The sequence below is a fragment of the Pelodiscus sinensis genome, chromosome 1 (genome assembly GCF_049634645.1).
Source record: "Pelodiscus sinensis isolate JC-2024 chromosome 1, ASM4963464v1, whole genome shotgun sequence".
Taxonomy (NCBI): Eukaryota; Metazoa; Chordata; order Testudines; family Trionychidae; genus Pelodiscus; species Pelodiscus sinensis.
The window spans coordinates 148,358,474-148,372,219 of NC_134711.1; the positions used below are offsets into that span (position 1 = coordinate 148,358,474).

The following is a 13,746-nucleotide window of genomic DNA, read 5'->3' on the forward strand; positions in this document are numbered from 1 at the left end:
AGTCAGTGTCCCACAGTGAGAGGTTGACAGGAGAAATGAAGAGTAGGAATCCTGGTGTTGATAGGGACACCCTCAGTGTTTGATTTAGTGTGTCCTTAATAGACCCACTAAATTGAATGCCAAAAGATCGATCTCTGGAGCATCGATCCACAGGTGAGTATAGATGCGGCCTTAGAAATCTCACTATCACATATTGGAGGCAGAGAGCACCTGGTGAAAGACATCCGCAATTATTTCCAAATCAGCCCTGAATATTTTTCCATGCTTCTGGTTGGGAAAGATGGAAACGTCAAATCCTGGTATCCTTCCCCAATGTGGTCCATGGTGATCGTCTATGATTTGATTGATTCTATGCAGCTCCGGCGACAGGAAATGGCAATTCAGCAATCGCTGGGCATGCGATGCCCAGAAGATGAGTATGGTGGGTATGGTTACCATAGTTATCACCAGGGATACCAGGAAGGTTACCAAGATGACTACCGTCACCATGAAAGTTACCACCACGGATACCCATACTAAATAGAGCAACTTAACCTTTGGCTGCTGCCTCTTGCCCTCATCCTAATAGCTGTTCAAGCCATAAGTGGCCAGTCAAGAGCCTAAATAAACATTGCATTTGCCTTTTTGAAAATCCACAAGCCTTTACAATGAAATAGTTCAAACCAATAACACTGATGCTTTTTTTTTAGCAATAAAGACTCCTCTGTATTGTTTAACCCATGTAATCAGTGGACATCACCAGTTGAAGTTTGTTTGCATTAAACAAAAATCCTTTCCCTACCCTTTTGGCCATGGACCTCATACTGTAGCCAGGATACAAACTGTACAATAGATATTGTAATGCTTTTTTTATATTTTTTTCAAGGAGAAAAACAAAGTATATTTATTAGAAAGTGAGAATTTTGTGTTGTGCAGATGAACAGATACAGAAGACCACATCACAGGACTTCCCCACAGAAGGAGATTTTAGCAAAGACATGTGGGGCATTCTCTCTTTTATAATAATTTTTTTAAAACCTTTTTCACCTACCCTGTTTAAAAAGACTGTATCTCTTTTATAATAGATCAACTTTGTACTTAGCCGAGTTTCATCCATAACATAACAAAATGCAATCGCGTCGCTGAGAAATTTGAATTTCAAGCAAAAAGGAACATTTATTTCAAAAATATTTGTAAACATTTTTACTTGCATTTCAACTAACAATTTCTAATGATATTTTGGTGAAAATTCCATTTCCTCTCTTCATCAACTCTGGAGCCAATCTAAATTTCAAATCCCCCTTCTACTCCTTCCCCCAAAGAAAGGACAATTATTTTTTTTACAAAAATCTATGTAAAAATTAGGACATGCTTATTCAGCTAGCTCTGCTTCTGCTGTGGTTTCTCTAACTTGCATGCTTACTAGTGTGTTTTTAAGAGAACTGTACTAGTTATACCATACCATAAGCAATATCGCCGGATACCAGTTTCTATTTTACTGTTTTGTAACACGCAGCCTAAAAATATGATCTTCACCCTAGTCAAGGAAACTATGTTGAATATAGGAGCTTAGAAAATTCATTCCTAGAGGGTTCTAACCAATGGGAAAGAGTCAGTCTACTCATTTCAATAAAGGTTAAAGGCCTGATTCAACTCTTAAGGGCCTTACAGCAAAACTCAGGAATATCCCAATCAGGCCTCACAACAAAATATATCTTATTTAGCGGCTGCCATGGTGGAACGCACATTAGGTGACCTTTGACCTCTGATCTGGCATCTTGATATATATCCCAACCATCACACTGATGGATATATTTGGAAGAGGATTCTTATCAGTGGTCACAGCCACAGGACAGAAACAAGGAAGTGTCAAAGTACAACCCACTGCATGGTATTAAGCAAGTTGTTGAAAACCTTTGTCCCAGCCCAGATGAGAACAGAATTCTGCAAAACAAGGGCCTCGCTGAAAACCAGGTGTTTCCCTTAGAAAGGATCTCAAAAGCCCACCCCCATATCGAGTTCCGGTAAGTACGGGAAGAGTGAAGCCCTACCAGCTTCTGAAGCCACCTTCCCTTTCAGCACCAGAGGCCTAGTCATCATGGGGGCAGTTTGATAACTCATGCCCAGATCCTCAAAGGTTTGTAAGTGCTTAATCCTATTCAAATCATGGGAGTCCGATGCCTAAATATCTTTGAGGATCTTAGCCTCACTCCCTACATAGGGAGTGGTGATTAAGGCTTGTGGGAGATGGCTGGCTCTGGAAGGAGCCATCTTGAAAAAAAGACTATTAACTGTAACTTCCCTCTTTCAGCCTTGTTTCTTCCGGTAGCAATTCAGCAGCTGAAGTGGAGCAGGAAAAGAATTTATTTTAAAAAGTCAAGAAGGAATGATAAAACATAATGAGCTAAACTGAAGTAAGTCTTAGAGGAAAGGGTGAGGTCCTATGACACTGCTTAAGACAGTAAGTGCTGATTGACTTATGTCAAGATGGTTAAGCAGCTGACCATTTTGCACTAAGGCAGAAGTAGAGTAAGACATGCCAGATGTTTCCCTAACACTTACAACTCCTTTAGACAAAAGGAGACATTTTAAGGAGATTTCTTAATCATTTAAAACATTCTTGTGTCTTTGTATTTTTGCAATGATTCTAAGAGAACGTAGACTGCATTGCAAGTATTCCGAAATAGCAATGCCACATCCAAATGCCATATCCAAAGAATGTGTCCGCTATTTAAAAAAAAAATTCAAAATAATGGACATGCTCTTTCACCATCCCTGTAAACCTCATTCTACAAGGAATAAGGGATAGCTTAAAAGAGCACTTCATTTTGAAATCTGGCACCATGTAGATGTGCCAAATTTTGAAATAGCCTCTTTCAAAATTAAATCGAAAAAAGATATGCAATTTCCATACTGCAAATTGCGTATCTTTTTTGATTTTAGAGTGCAGTCTAGGCATAGCCTAAATGGATGCACAGTAAATCAAACTACAAATCAAGAATTAGCAGAAAGGCCCAGTTTTGGGGTCGGGGAGAATGGAATTAACATGCCTAAACAAATAGAAAATTTCAACCAAATAGGCAAGATCCTGAGAGTTTATCAAGATTTCAGAACAAAATGGTGTATGCACCAGACACTGACCTGTGCACTCTTAAAGATAATTATGTGACTGTCTATTTATAGAGGTAAGTTCAAACAAAAACTCTCCATCTGAACACTTGCAAGATTTAGGGGTTTTCTTAACATGGATCTAAATTTTGGTGATAACCCCCGTATCTGATAGACCCAACAAATCCCCATTTCTGAACAAACTGGAATTTTGAAGGATGGGGTTTGATATCCATAACAGGTCTGACTTTTGTAGCTTGTCTCTCCTTATCAAGTCCCACGGGCTAGAAAACTTTAATTCAGATCAAGGTTAATCTCTCACATAGCTAGCTAAAAATCCTTAAGAAAACACTATAACTTTCTCAAAACCTTCCACAAACATTAGAAGGCTGGAAACTTCCAAATTAAAAGGATCTACTTTACCAAAAAACACAAATAGCCCCAATATTTGAAAGTATATCGTTAGTTTCACAAACAACCTTCACTCTGCCCTTCTTAGAGCAAACAGAAACTTAGCCATGCTTAGCTATCCTTCATGCAGATATATTACGCTCATATTTTTATGCCTATTAATGAAGCAATCCTGAATGGCAGATAGAGAATGAGGTTTTGGAGTTTCTGGATGTTTGCAAGATTCCAAGGATTTTGGTTCATATCTAAACAGGTCATTTTCCTTTAGACTCTCTCTTATTACCAATCCAAACACAACAGCATTCACAATAATGGTGAAATGTACTGAAAGAAATACTATTGTAATGTGTTCTTAAAGAAAAACAAAAATCTCTCTTCATATTAGGTTTCATAAAACTATTTTCTTAAATCTGAGTGAGAAACTTAAAATGCTCAATGGCTAATAAGTTCCAGCATTCTTGGCTCTTGGCTCCAAAGGTATATCAGCAGTGACCCTCCATTCCAAGGTCAATAGATTTAGGCTTGTGCTACCAGATTAAATAGTTGTGTACAAACAATGGCTCCATCGCTGAAGCCTAGAGAAGAGAGTGCCAGTGCCTATTTAGCTATTTTTAGAGTTTTAGCACAAGGTTGAGGCTGTTGACCAAGGTGGGGATGCTCTCCCCCAAACAACACAACTTGGAATGGTCTTTGGAGATAATGCTCTGTCTAATCTATTTTTAGAGGCCATGTCAGCCATTCTTCTCCTAAATGTCAATTTACTATCTTCTACAATGTCAATTGTGAGAACAGTATTGTGGAAGATAGTATGGTCACACCTTCCTCTACAATACTGCATGTTTACTCACTATTGTGGTTACACCAAAATAGTTGCCCATTTCTGGGTGGGAGTCAGTGTCCCACAGTGAGAGGTTGACAGGAGAAATGAAGAGTAGGAATCCTGGTGTTGATAGGGACACCCTCAGTGTTTGATTTAGTGTGTCCTTAATAGACCCACTAAATTGAATGCCAAAAGATCGATCTCTGGAGCATCGATCCACAGGTGAGTATAGATGCGGCCTTAGAAATCTCACTATCACATATTGGAGGCAGAGAGCACCTGGTGAAAGACATCCGCAATTATTTCCAAATCAGCCCTGAATATTTTTCCATGCTTCTGGTTGGGAAAGATGGAAACGTCAAATCCTGGTATCCTTCCCCAATGTGGTCCATGGTGATCGTCTATGATTTGATTGATTCTATGCAGCTCCGGCGACAGGAAATGGCAATTCAGCAATCGCTGGGCATGCGATGCCCAGAAGATGAGTATGGTGGGTATGGTTACCATAGTTATCACCAGGGATACCAGGAAGGTTACCAAGATGACTACCGTCACCATGAAAGTTACCACCACGGATACCCATACTAAATAGAGCAACTTAACCTTTGGCTGCTGCCTCTTGCCCTCATCCTAATAGCTGTTCAAGCCATAAGTGGCCAGTCAAGAGCCTAAATAAACATTGCATTTGCCTTTTTGAAAATCCACAAGCCTTTACAATGAAATAGTTCAAACCAATAACACTGATGCTTTTTTTTTAGCAATAAAGACTCCTCTGTATTGTTTAACCCATGTAATCAGTGGACATCACCAGTTGAAGTTTGTTTGCATTAAACAAAAATCCTTTCCCTACCCTTTTGGCCATGGACCTCATACTGTAGCCAGGATACAAACTGTACAATAGATATTGTAATGCTTTTTTTATATTTTTTTCAAGGAGAAAAACAAAGTATATTTATTAGAAAGTGAGAATTTTGTGTTGTGCAGATGAACAGATACAGAAGACCACATCACAGGACTTCCCCACAGAAGGAGATTTTAGCAAAGACATGTGGGGCATTCTCTCTTTTATAATAATTTTTTTAAAACCTTTTTCACCTACCCTGTTTAAAAAGACTGTATCTCTTTTATAATAGATCAACTTTGTACTTAGCCGAGTTTCATCCATAACATAACAAAATGCAATCGCGTCGCTGAGAAATTTGAATTTCAAGCAAAAAGGAACATTTATTTCAAAAATATTTGTAAACATTTTTACTTGCATTTCAACTAACAATTTCTAATGATATTTTGGTGAAAATTCCATTTCCTCTCTTCATCAACTCTGGAGCCAATCTAAATTTCAAATCCCCCTTCTACTCCTTCCCCCAAAGAAAGGACAATTATTTTTTTTACAAAAATCTATGTAAAAATTAGGACATGCTTATTCAGCTAGCTCTGCTTCTGCTGTGGTTTCTCTAACTTGCATGCTTACTAGTGTGTTTTTAAGAGAACTGTACTAGTTATACCATACCATAAGCAATATCGCCGGATACCAGTTTCTATTTTACTGTTTTGTAACACGCAGCCTAAAAATATGATCTTCACCCTAGTCAAGGAAACTATGTTGAATATAGGAGCTTAGAAAATTCATTCCTAGAGGGTTCTAACCAATGGGAAAGAGTCAGTCTACTCATTTCAATAAAGGTTAAAGGCCTGATTCAACTCTTAAGGGCCTTACAGCAAAACTCAGGAATATCCCAATCAGGCCTCACAACAAAATATATCTTATTTAGCGGCTGCCATGGTGGAACGCACATTAGGTGACCTTTGACCTCTGATCTGGCATCTTGATATATATCCCAACCATCACACTGATGGATATATTTGGAAGAGGATTCTTATCAGTGGTCACAGCCACAGGACAGAAACAAGGAAGTGTCAAAGTACAACCCACTGCATGGTATTAAGCAAGTTGTTGAAAACCTTTGTCCCAGCCCAGATGAGAACAGAATTCTGCAAAACAAGGGCCTCGCTGAAAACCAGGTGTTTCCCTTAGAAAGGATCTCAAAAGCCCACCCCCATATCGAGTTCCGGTAAGTACGGGAAGAGTGAAGCCCTACCAGCTTCTGAAGCCACCTTCCCTTTCAGCACCAGAGGCCTAGTCATCATGGGGGCAGTTTGATAACTCATGCCCAGATCCTCAAAGGTTTGTAAGTGCTTAATCCTATTCAAATCATGGGAGTCCGATGCCTAAATATCTTTGAGGATCTTAGCCTCACTCCCTACATAGGGAGTGGTGATTAAGGCTTGTGGGAGATGGCTGGCTCTGGAAGGAGCCATCTTGAAAAAAAGACTATTAACTGTAACTTCCCTCTTTCAGCCTTGTTTCTTCCGGTAGCAATTCAGCAGCTGAAGTGGAGCAGGAAAAGAATTTATTTTAAAAAGTCAAGAAGGAATGATAAAACATAATGAGCTAAACTGAAGTAAGTCTTAGAGGAAAGGGTGAGGTCCTATGACACTGCTTAAGACAGTAAGTGCTGATTGACTTATGTCAAGATGGTTAAGCAGCTGACCATTTTGCACTAAGGCAGAAGTAGAGTAAGACATGCCAGATGTTTCCCTAACACTTACAACTCCTTTAGACAAAAGGAGACATTTTAAGGAGATTTCTTAATCATTTAAAACATTCTTGTGTCTTTGTATTTTTGCAATGATTCTAAGAGAACGTAGACTGCATTGCAAGTATTCCGAAATAGCAATGCCACATCCAAATGCCATATCCAAAGAATGTGTCCGCTATTTAAAAAAAAAATTCAAAATAATGGACATGCTCTTTCACCATCCCTGTAAACCTCATTCTACAAGGAATAAGGGATAGCTTAAAAGAGCACTTCATTTTGAAATCTGGCACCATGTAGATGTGCCAAATTTTGAAATAGCCTCTTTCAAAATTAAATCGAAAAAAGATATGCAATTTCCATACTGCAAATTGCGTATCTTTTTTGATTTTAGAGTGCAGTCTAGGCATAGCCTAAATGGATGCACAGTAAATCAAACTACAAATCAAGAATTAGCAGAAAGGCCCAGTTTTGGGGTCGGGGAGAATGGAATTAACATGCCTAAACAAATAGAAAATTTCAACCAAATAGGCAAGATCCTGAGAGTTTATCAAGATTTCAGAACAAAATGGTGTATGCACCAGACACTGACCTGTGCACTCTTAAAGATAATTATGTGACTGTCTATTTATAGAGGTAAGTTCAAACAAAAACTCTCCATCTGAACACTTGCAAGATTTAGGGGTTTTCTTAACATGGATCTAAATTTTGGTGATAACCCCCGTATCTGATAGACCCAACAAATCCCCATTTCTGAACAAACTGGAATTTTGAAGGATGGGGTTTGATATCCATAACAGGTCTGACTTTTGTAGCTTGTCTCTCCTTATCAAGTCCCACGGGCTAGAAAACTTTAATTCAGATCAAGGTTAATCTCTCACATAGCTAGCTAAAAATCCTTAAGAAAACACTATAACTTTCTCAAAACCTTCCACAAACATTAGAAGGCTGGAAACTTCCAAATTAAAAGGATCTACTTTACCAAAAAACACAAATAGCCCCAATATTTGAAAGTATATCGTTAGTTTCACAAACAACCTTCACTCTGCCCTTCTTAGAGCAAACAGAAACTTAGCCATGCTTAGCTATCCTTCATGCAGATATATTACGCTCATATTTTTATGCCTATTAATGAAGCAATCCTGAATGGCAGATAGAGAATGAGGTTTTGGAGTTTCTGGATGTTTGCAAGATTCCAAGGATTTTGGTTCATATCTAAACAGGTCATTTTCCTTTAGACTCTCTCTTATTACCAATCCAAACACAACAGCATTCACAATAATGGTGAAATGTACTGAAAGAAATACTATTGTAATGTGTTCTTAAAGAAAAACAAAAATCTCTCTTCATATTAGGTTTCATAAAACTATTTTCTTAAATCTGAGTGAGAAACTTAAAATGCTCAATGGCTAATAAGTTCCAGCATTCTTGGCTCTTGGCTCCAAAGGTATATCAGCAGTGACCCTCCATTCCAAGGTCAATAGATTTAGGCTTGTGCTACCAGATTAAATAGTTGTGTACAAACAATGGCTCCATCGCTGAAGCCTAGAGAAGAGAGTGCCAGTGCCTATTTAGCTATTTTTAGAGTTTTAGCACAAGGTTGAGGCTGTTGACCAAGGTGGGGATGCTCTCCCCCAAACAACACAACTTGGAATGGTCTTTGGAGATAATGCTCTGTCTAATCTATTTTTAGAGGCCATGTCAGCCATTCTTCTCCTAAATGTCAATTTACTATCTTCTACAATGTCAATTGTGAGAACAGTATTGTGGAAGATAGTATGGTCACACCTTCCTCTACAATACTGCATGTTTACTCACTATTGTGGTTACACCAAAATAGTTGCCCATTTCTGGGTGGGAGTCAGTCTCCCTATTGCTGGCCTGACGATGTACTTCTCTAATTCAAGAGAGCGTCACTAACGGCTCCAACCAGTCCTCTTGAAATTAATGGAAAGACTTCCTCAAAAGTTGGATTGGCCCCAATACCCTTCCCTGTCCCAGAGGTATAGACAAACAGGTTGGTGCATCTCCACAGTTACATACCTGATGTCTCCATATGATTAGGCCTGGTGTAAATACATCAAGCATGGAAGTATCATTCCATTTTCTTACAGATTTTTTTCAACCAAGATTTCATGGTGCGCAAGGCACCTCCTCCGTCCCCCTCTCCTCCAGCAATGACATGGCCTGGGTTAAAATCAGCCCCACACAGTGTGTGTCCTCCCCTTCTTTGAATTCTCCTATCAGTTCTCACAAGGTAGGTCTGAGGGCAGGTTTAAGGAGGGTTCATCCAACAAGAGGAAAACCAATTTACAAACATAAACCTTAGGCGTGCCCTCTTTGTGGAGGAGTGATGTTGTCCTGCTGTTGGTCCCGGACTATCAGTCCTTACCCCTAAAACAGGAAGTCTGCTTTGAGGGTTTCCCCACGTAGAGAAAAGAGCAACCTCTCACTTTCTGTGTCTAGCTGGACAACAACTTGTCTCTCCTCCTCCTCTCTAACCAAAGATCTCTGGCAGCCCTTAACTGGAGTTAGGTTTCCCTAATTGAGCCAAGCTAACTCCTTTGCAGTTTATCAGTAAAAAGGCCTTTATCATTCTAAGGCTCACATACCTCCCAGTTTCCAGTAGAATGACTTTCTTGCAGCTTCCCAGCTTGACATTGTTACATTGGGGAACTTGGAAAAATAGTAATAGCCTAGCTCTTATACTGTACTTTTAGGGTTGCCAGGTGTCCGGTTTTGAACCGGACAGTCTGGTATTTGACCTTTCTGTCCGGGAAACAAACTGAGAAAATACTGGACATAAAAATGTCCGGTATTTTCTAATTAAGTAAGTTTTATTATTATCATGAGTATCAGTATGTAGTTGCATACTTCCTGGCTAGTAGACACGCTCACAGTGTGTGAGCGTGTCTACCAGACAGGCAGTAGGCAATTACACAGTGGGGGGGCAGGATGGAATTCCTGGAGCTGGACTTGCCTGTGCACCCCGCCGGGACCATGTGAGGGACGGGCAGTGCCCCGGGATCTGCGTTCACCCGGGCCAGCCCTGCTCCCCGCCGGCCGGCCCACCCCGCTCCCGGCCAGCCCCACTCCCTCTGATCTCCCCCCGGCCATCCCCGCTCTCCCCAACTCCCTCCTGGCCAGCCCTGCTTCCCAGTGGCCGGTTCCGCCCCTCCTCCCCCAATCCCCTCCCGGCCAGTCCCGCTCCTTCAAACCCTCTTCCGTCCAGCCCTGCTTCCCACCGGTTGGTTGCCCCCCAGATCTCCCCGAGCCAGCCCTGCTCCCCCCGGCCAGCCCCACTCCCCCTCACCCCATCTGAGATCAAGTGTGTCCAGTATTTTTTTGAAACCATCTGGTAACCCTATGAACTTTTCATTAGTAGGTTTCAAAGCGTTTTATGAAAGTCAGAATCATTCTTTTCCCTTTGTAGATGGCAAAACTGAGGCATAATAAGGAGACACAACTTGCCCAAGGTCATCCAACACGTTAGTGGCAGAGCTAGAATCCTGAGTCCCAATCCAGTGCTCTAGCCATTGGACTATACTGCCTCTACACTAAGGACACTTTATAAAGTTAAGAAAGGGCTTTTCTCCATCATTTGTCTTCAAACAGAAATTTCAGGCAGGGAGGCCGCGAGTGTGGTTTTGGAGACTGTCAGACCTGGTTTGATGTTCAGTCTCTAAAGGTGTTGGGTTGATTTATGTGCTCAGACTTTGCATGTAGGGAAACTCTTTGGAGAAGTTTATGTAAACGCTGTCACTCTTCTTTAAATGAAATATTATATAAAGCTAATGGTTCCATATGTTGTTCTTGGAAATAGTTTAAGGTTGACAGCTATGTTTGCTATAGACAGGAAATTCAGGCAAATAGTGTATACTACAAAGTTGCACGTAAAGGAAAGCAATGAAATGTGTCTTACAGCAACTGAAATGTTAACAGTTAAGATGGTTTTTGCATTAATTGTTTCCCTTCCCAAAACAGACCATTGCCACTCAATGAAAATATGCATCTGGAAATTGTATTTAAATGAATTTTCTGATTATATTCTGTACGGGTTAAAGCAGGCAGGATTTTCTCTCTGTTAATGAGCTACCATAAAAGTATAAAAATATGAGTCTGGTTGTGAAGTTTCTCATCTAAGTGTCACTAAGAAAGTAATGACTAATAAATAAATTGCAACCATAATTTGAGAGGAGTCCTGTGGCACCTTATAGACTAACTGAAGTGTAGGAGCATGCATCTGACGAAGTGGGTCTTTGTCCATGAAAGCTTATGCTCCTACACTTCAGTTAGTCTATAAGGTGCCACAGGACTCCTCGCCACTTTTGCAGATTCAGACTAACACGGCTACCCCTCTGATACTTGACATAATTTGAGAGTTATTGTCTTTTTTAAAATGTGTTAGAAAAAGGTCGCTGGCTCCCCCAAGAGGAACATATTAAGAAGTGAGGAACTAGGATGCTACTTTTACATACACATTGCTTTTCACCCATGTCTTAAAATGCTTTATTAATGTCTAGATTCCTAGAATGTAGCCTGGATTGTACACCCATACAACAAAGTTAAGAGGTAAGGGTATGTCTACACTAGCCCCCTAGTTCAAACTAGGGAGGCTAATGTAGGCATTTGAAGTTGCAAATCAAGCCCGGAATTTAAATATCCCGCGCTTGATTTGCATCTTCCCGGCCAGTCGCCATTTTTGAAATTTACAAGTCCGGACTAACTGCCCGCGTCTACACGCGGCAGGGATCCGGTAGTTCTAATTAAAACCCCTAAATCAAACTAACTGTTAAACCTCCTTGCAGGAGGAATAACAGGTAGTTCGATTTAAGGCTTTAATTCGAACTACTGGGTCCCTGCTGCGTGTAGACGCGGGCAGTTAGTCCGGACTTGTAAATTTCAAAAATGGCGACTGGCCGGGAAGATGCAAATCAAGCGCGGGATATTTAAATTCCGGGCTTGATTTGCAACTTCAAATGCCTACATTAGCCTCCCTAGTTTGAACTAGGGGGCTAGTGTAGACATACCCTAAATTGCCATCCTCCTGATGCCCCAGACCATAGGTCCAAACATGTAGAGACACCTACTAACTCCCTGTCACAAAGCAGCAACCTTGAGCAGTAGAGTACTGGCAAGCAGAGTTGAGCCAGCACAGCATGGTGAGTAGCAACTTGTGCTGGCATACACCAGGGGCTGTGTCTACATTGGCATGATTTTGTGCCAAAGCACCAGCTTTTGCGCAAAAATTGCTGCCTGTCTACACTGGCGTGTAATGTGTGAAATCAGTGCTTCTTGCACAAGAACTATGATGCTCCCACTCAGGAATAAGCCCTTTTGCAACTGTTCTTGCGCAAAAGGCCAGTGTAGACAGGCAACATCAATTTCTTGCGCAAGAAAGCCCTATGGTTAAAATGGCCATCGGAGCTTTCTTGCGCAGGAGAGCGTCTACACTGGCACGGATGCTCTTGCGCAAAAGCACATTGCTTGCGCAAAAGCACATGCCAGTGTAGACGCTCTCTTGCGCAAATACTTTAACACAAAAACTCTTGCGCTAAAAGTATTTGTGCAAGATCATGCCAATGTAGACATAGCTCAGCAGTAAATTATTCTCCACCTCAGGAGGGGATGAGTAAGAAAGCAACAATGGCTCCCCAACACACAATGCCTTTCCTAGGATGGCTCAGCAACAAGCCAAGGGCACAATTTCATAGAACCATAGAATCATAGAATAATAGGACTGGAAGGGACCTCAAGAGGTCATCGAGTCCAGCCCCCCGCCCTCAAGGCAGGACCAAGCTCCACCTACACCATCCCTGACAGATGTCTATCTAACCTGTTCTTAAATATCTCCAGAGAGGGAGATTCCACCACCTCCCTTGGCAATTTATTCCAATATTTGACCACCCTGACAGTTAGGAATTTTTTCCTAATGTCCAATCTAAACCTCCCCTGCTGCACTTTAAGCCCATTACTCCTTGTCCTGTCCTCAGAAACCAAGAGGAACAAATTTTCTCCTTCCTCCTTGTGACACCCTTTTAGATATTTGAAAACCGCTATCATGTCCCCCCTTAATCTTCTTTATAAGCTTAATTCTAATTAAGCTTCAAATGTCCCAGTACAACAGGCAAGAGAGAACTAAGGACCACATCATCTACATTGGCGTGGGCTACAGTAGCTCATTCGCTGTACTACACAGCTATGGATCAGGAAGCAAATCCACTGAAATCAAAGGGGGAAAATCAAACCTTACATTGAGTAGTGTCATGAGAAAACTAACATGATGGAAACCCAATGTTTACTTGAACTTACTGATCTTGCCATAAAGGACAAACCAGAGAAAAATCCTTTGAAGCCTTTGGAAACCTGCATGTCGATATTAGCCTAGGGATGTGGTTTTGGGGATCTTGGCCATTTGTAGTAGGTTCCTCCCCCAAAACTGTGGTTTGATGATTTCATACTTTTAAGGCCTATAACCCTATTTCTGGCTTTCCAGAAAGCTGCTGAGTCTTTCACTTCCCCTGTAACAAGACTACACTCCCCTCTGCAAGCACACCCTGGCTGAGTGCATGCACCTGCACTCTTATTTGTTGTGGGTCTACACTCACTCAGCCCTCCTGCCAAGACATACACAATCTGTCTCAGGGCCTTGTCCTGGTGCAGTCCACCAGACAGCCTAAAGCAACCTCTGCTCTAGCAAGGAACTGAACTCTCTCTAGCCCTACAGCTCTTTGTATTCGAGCCTGCTGAGCCCTGATTGGTTCTTTCCCACATAGCCCCTTCCCACATAGCCACTCTAGGCAGGTTGGAGAATGTCTCTACTGCCCTTTT

General features: G+C 41.2%; 1 protein-coding gene across 1 annotated transcript in view; it reads right to left on the bottom strand.

The window, feature by feature from the left end:
- The window catches only part of SLC35A5 (solute carrier family 35 member A5), a 49,475-nt gene that overhangs the window by 8,551 nt on the left and 27,178 nt on the right, over positions 1-13,746 (bottom strand). The gene's annotated exons all lie outside the window — the stretch shown is intronic.